Source organism: Triticum aestivum, chromosome 6A (genome assembly GCF_018294505.1).
Source record: "Triticum aestivum cultivar Chinese Spring chromosome 6A, IWGSC CS RefSeq v2.1, whole genome shotgun sequence".
Classification (NCBI taxonomy): domain Eukaryota; kingdom Viridiplantae; phylum Streptophyta; class Magnoliopsida; order Poales; family Poaceae; genus Triticum; species Triticum aestivum.
The window spans coordinates 26299647-26305706 of NC_057809.1; the positions used below are offsets into that span (position 1 = coordinate 26299647).

Consider the following 6060-nt stretch of genomic DNA (forward strand, 5'->3'; position numbering starts at 1 on the left):
ATGGACAACATATATATTTATATGTCGGTAAATAACCAAAAATACCCAAGACAAAACTATGTTTGCATAAGTCTTATATTGTAAACACCATCACATATGGTTTAAATTTTTCATTACATAAATCAGATAATAGGTTCTCCTTAGTGAAAATTTAAAAATTCTAGCCCACGCATCGAGCGGGCCACTTTGCTAGTTGAGGAAAAAAGAAAACTAACACAAACCCCAAAAGGAAAAAAGAGAGAAAAAAGGACTGGATCGAGCTAGTGGTCGGTAAAGAAAACAAAGAAAGGAGCGTGCTAGCTAGTCCCTCAAGCAAGCGTCACAGTAGGTTTCTCTGGATGGTTGCGCAGCTGGCTCTGAAGGTTGGTCCTGAGCGCTTCATCCTCGGTGCCCGTAAGCAAGACTTCCTTGACCCCGGACAGATGATCCAGGCCAGAAAGTTAATACCATGACCAGCTGGAGCAGTCCAGCTTGAGATGCTCAAGACTCTGCATCGATTTCGATCCGAAGGTCACGTGTAAGCCGGCGGAGCTGCCGGATATCTCGAGGACCTTCACCTTCTCGTAGCTGAGCAACTCCTCTCCTTCGCTATCTTCAGTACAAAATTGGATGCTGGACTGCTTGACATGAAGTCGCAGGATACGTAGTTTGGGCAACCTGGCAAGGTGGTCCATGTCACTTGGCGCCAAAGCAGCCATTCCCAGGTCCAGCTTCGTGAGCTTGCTAAGGTCCTTCGATGATACAGCAGCAGGCAGCTCTTCTCCGAGTCCATACAGCTTAAGGCTCCGAAGGTTCTCCAGGGGCTGGTTGATGTCATCCAGGCAACCTTCATTGCCCTTGTCCAGCCACACCGACAAGGATTCGAGACGCGCGTGGTCCGAGATCGCAGACAAAAACTTGGAGCTGTTCTTCAAGTTGATGCCGGACAGTCCAAGCTTGCGCAGTTGGGTGAGCTTTTTGAGCTCTTCAAGGATAACAATCCCCTCTATAGCGGCGACATTGATGACGCCGAGTGTGTGCAACTCTGTCAGCTTTCGGATCCCTCTAGGCGCCTCAGCACCGGCCAGGTGAGGACGCCTGCACATCTCTGGTAAGCAGCTGGATGAAGAAGCAGACGGTGTCGACTCCGAGTCCAAGTTGGCGCCGACGCGAATGTACTGCAACTTGTATAACCTGGTGATGCTCGCCGGCAGGGCAACTATTGAGGTGTGCCTGACGTCCAGAGTCTGGAGCTGCTTCAGGTCACCTAATGAACTTGGCAGATAATGGACCTCATGACATCCTCGTAGAGAAAGGAACTTCAGGCAATGAAGCAGTTTCACCATCTTCTCAAGATCGGCGTCCTTCACACCAAAAGTATTCTCGAGATCAAGTACCCGGAGAAGCTTCATGCTCTTGGAGATGAAGGACTCCCACTTCCCAAACACTGTGAGTGACCATAGCCGTGAGAAGTCTGCTCTCTCGAACACAACTCTGTCTCTGTGCCAGCATCGCAGTATGATAAGGTGACGCCCTCTGCCTTGGGTGGTTATGGCACAGTCGCCGCTGAGTTCGTACACAAGGTTCTCTTCCACCCGCCTCGAGATGTACTCGCGGATGAAACTATTCACCTGATAATAAACTTGTATTGTGTTGGTGCTGGCCAAACGTTGTACCTGCTGGAATATGTTGAGCTCGACGAGCTCGGAGAAGAAATTGGCCGCATTCTCCTCCGCGTGTCTTTCCACACTTTGCTTGGAGTAGCCCTCCGCGATCCAACGCCTTACAAGTCTCCTCCGCTGAATGCCAAGGTCTCGAGGAAAAATTAACAGGTAGAAGATACATGGCTTGAGAAAATCTGGAGGATTGAGTATGATGGAATGCATCTGACGAAATAGACCACCTAGACCATTAAACTCTGGGTCGGTCTCTAGATGGTGCATAAATCTGCGGTTCAAAGATTCTGATGCATCCTTCCATTTGTTACTTTTGTGGCCAATAAGCCAGCTATAGCAGTTATTACTCCAGGAAAACCTCCACACTTCAGAATAAGTTCTTGTAGGTCATACATATGTTTGTTGCCCTTCAAAGGGGATAATGGATTTTTCTTGCATACCTATTGCTCAAAAATTAAACATTAATGTCAGGCAGTATGCAAACACTAAGTATGTACATTGATTTTGGTGTTACATTTGCAGAATATAAAGTGAGCTGTCTAAAAACACAAGATACATGCATCTGTTCAAGAGAACAACTAGAAAAATAAATGAAACTAGTGGAGTATGACCATATATATGTTTTGTTTGCCATTACCATCCAACACATCAAGTTCAACTGGTCAGATTTGTCCATATTTGTTTCTTGTACGTGCACATGCTATAAAGTTGAACATCACATACGTACTTTTGAAATGCAGTCTGTCATCCTGAATATACAGTGCACAATTTACATTGGGATCTACCAATTCAATAAAAACGACATATGCTGTTTCTTGATATCCCTGAGTGAAGGGAGAACCGTGAACTAATGCAAGAGGTGTTAACTCATGCAAGCATGGCATTAGGTACTAGTTAGAAACTCCCTTCAACAAAATATACTCATTACTCGTAAACATACCTCCTTCTTGAAGAAATTAAAGGCTGCAAGAGCTTGTAGACCTTGGACATTCAACATGAGTTCTATTCTTTCTGTGCAGTATGTAGCGATGCTTGCTTCAGTCGTAATCACAATGATAACGCTTTTAGAAGCTCCAGATACCAAAGCTGCTTGTATCAAGTCCCATTCTTCTTTAGACCGGAGGCTGTCGATGACAATAAGGCACTTATATTGTTCCAGAAGGTGGCGACACTCTTGAATGGGGTCTTTTTCTGATTCAAAATCTGAGAGTAAGCTCCGAAGGAAACTCCTTAAATTGAACGGGTAGGACACATCCACCCAATTGAACTTATCAAATTGGCAGCCATGAAGCATCATTTCAAAGTAGAAGTGTCTGACAAGACTGAAAGTGCATTATATCGACTAGAAGGGGGTGAATAGGCGATTTTTACGAAAGTCTTCAATACGTGGAAGTTATGAAGACAAACAGTAGAGATATGCCTATTACTATGCAGCGGAAGTTAGACTACACTAGGCAAGCCATGGTCAAGTATCAACAGAGTGAAAGCACAGTGACGAATAGCTGCAGTGTAATACGGATCAGGTAGGAAGATATTATGAAGCCAAACAGAACACACAGTCACTCAGTGAAGACAAAAGATACAGCAAACATGCAATGACTTCACAACGAGTAACAGTATGTAAAGGGAAGTGAAGATGAAACCAGTGACTCGTTGAAGACAATGATTTGTTGGACCAGTTCCAGTTGCTGTAACAACTGTACGTCTGGTTGGAGCGGCTAGGTATTTAAACCTTAGGACACACAGTCCCGGACACCCAGTCCTGAACCGCAGCTCAGGACACCCAGTCCTCACCGTATTCTCCTTGAGCTAAGGTCACACAGACCTCGCCCAATCACTCTGGTAAGTCTTCAAGGTAGACTCCCAAACCTTCACAGACTTCGTTCACCGGCAATCCATAATGACTCTTGGATGCTCAGAACGCGACGCCTAACCGGCTGGAGGATGCACAGTCCTCAAGTGTAAAAAGTCTTCAGATCACTCAGACAAGAAGACTTAAGTGATGCCCAATTTGCTCTGGCTCTGGATGGTTAGGGCTTTTTCCTCGCTAGGTATTCTCTCTCAAAGACTTCGAGGCGGGTTGCTCTCAAACGACAAAAGCCATGCACTAAAATCTGAGCAGCCAACCGTTTATGGTTGTAGGGGGGTGAGCTATTTATAGCCACTAGGCAACCCGACCTGATTTGTCCGAAATGACCCTGGGTCACTAAGGAACTGACACGTGTTCCAACGGTCAGATTTCAAACTCACACGGTAACTTTACTTGGGCTACAAGCAAAGCAGACTTGTCCGACTCTGGACAAGATTTGCTCTCATAGTCTTCACTCGAAGACATAGGTTTTTTGTTTAGGCATCACTTCAGTCGTTCTTACTGGTTCTCTTGGACCCCACTTAGCAGTACGGTGGTTCCTATGACTCAACACAAATAAAAGAGAACTACGAAAGATCTAAGTCTTTGAGCTCCATAGGCTTCATGTGGTGTCTTCTCTTGTCATAGTCTTCAAGGTGAATATCTTCGTATACCACCATTGACTTCAATGTCTTCGTACATTTTTAGGGGTCATCTCTGGTAGTAAAACCGAATCAATGAGGGACTTCTACCTGTGTTATCCCGCAATTCTCACAAACACATTAGTCCCTCAACTAGGTTTGTCGTCAATACTCCAAAAGCAACTAGGGGTGGCACTAGATGCATTTACAATCTCCCCCTTTTTGGTGATTGATGACAAACTAGTTGAAGTTTTCAACGGGGAATATAGTCTGTGAAATTTTAAAGGATAAGGAATTGTCTTCATAAGTTGCAAGGGCTCCCCCCGAAGATGTGCATATAAGTAATTTGCTTTTGGAATAAAAATGCACATGGCAGGTTGTACTTGTGGAGATCCACTTCAACTTATGATGACAATCCACTATGCATGTAAAAGTATATGAAAATAATGACATGCATAATGGAAAATGGACGTCTACAGAATGATCTAAGTGCGGAATTTATCATCGCACATGCGGAATTTATCTTCGCAAAACAAGGTGGCAAATAAGTAGCAGACGACCATCGAGTTTAAGTGTTACAACTCAAAGAACCAAATGTAGCAAAACGAGAGTTGTAAGCACGAAGCAAAATATAGCAAAATGTAAAGCACCCGCACATAATGACCCGCTTGAAGACTATCAACTTTATATGCTTCTCCCCCTTTTGTCAGTGAGGACCAAAAAGGTTCGAAGACATATAGTTTCTACTCGTTCCCATGAGCGGCAGGGTCGTTGGTGGTGTTTGGCGGTGCTGAAGAGCATGGTGCAGTGTCGACGCGTGCTGAAGGAGATGGCGGTGATGTAGCATCATCTTCATCCTCTATAATTCTGGCAGTCACTGTGGCAGCAGAGGAAGAAACTCCGAGTCTTCAAGGGATGGCGTTCCTCGTAGCACAGCTCTTCTAGGAGGTGTGGAGTCAAACTTGAATCGCTCTGTGAAGCCATCCTCTTGAAGATCAACTTCAGAACACATCATCGTGAGCCCTTTCCATGTGCGTCGACAGGTTTCATGTGCAACGAATGCATTCTTGGTGGCAAGATTTCGAATGCGATTTACATCCACCAAGAGGCTTTTCATCTGATGCTTCAGCCAGTCATGATGCCTATCATGTTTTTGGTGAAGGGCCACAAGAAGCTCTCGGTCATTGAGAACACGAGCGCGCTTCTTGGGTCTTGGAGCAGTGGTGCTGTCAGTGGCTTCAGTGGAAGCAGGGCATGGTGCACGTGTAGTGCCAGCCAACGGATACACCCGAGAGATTGCTTCAATTCCTTCAATGTTTTGAGTGAAGCTCTGGTGTTCTGCGTTCTGAAGACTCAGAGGTTGCTTGGCCGGCTCAGGATAGATGACTTCAGCAGAGGTATCCACATCAGGCAAGAAGATCCGATGGTTGCGGGCTGAGGGTTGATACAAGATAGCAGAGTGAAGTTTGATCAGCCTCATTACCAAAGGGGCATAGAATTCAAACCAAACAGATCTGAGCCTGATGCAGCAAGTTGGCGTATGAAGAAGTCCTGTGCATTGAAGCATTTTCCATGAAGAATACAGAATATCAGAGTCTTCATTGCACCCTCAATCTTGGCATTTGGAGAGTGCCCTTTGATAGGCCAGAGAGTTCGCCTGATGATGTGATAGATGGTTCTGGACAGGTACTCAAGGTCTTCAACGAAGAACTCTGTGGGATAGGGAGCATCTTGGGGCAATGGCTTCATCATGGAGAGCATTTGACTCATATCAGGTTCTGGTCGCTGAAAGATGCTCTCAATAGCTTCAGCATGCAGCTGACAGCCTTGCTCGAAGAGATCGCCAGGAGTGGGCAAGCCAGTGAGCTCAATGATATCAAATGCATTGGCTTCCTGATGAACATTGCCAGTCATC

The 6060-nt window shown here is 45.4% G+C and overlaps 1 pseudogene; it reads right to left on the minus strand.

Annotated features, from left to right (window-relative positions):
- Window positions 1-204: 204 nt before the first annotated feature.
- Window positions 205-2972, minus strand: LOC123130103 (disease resistance protein PIK6-NP-like; annotated as a pseudogene).
- Between the last annotated feature and the right edge of the window lie 3088 nt (window positions 2973-6060).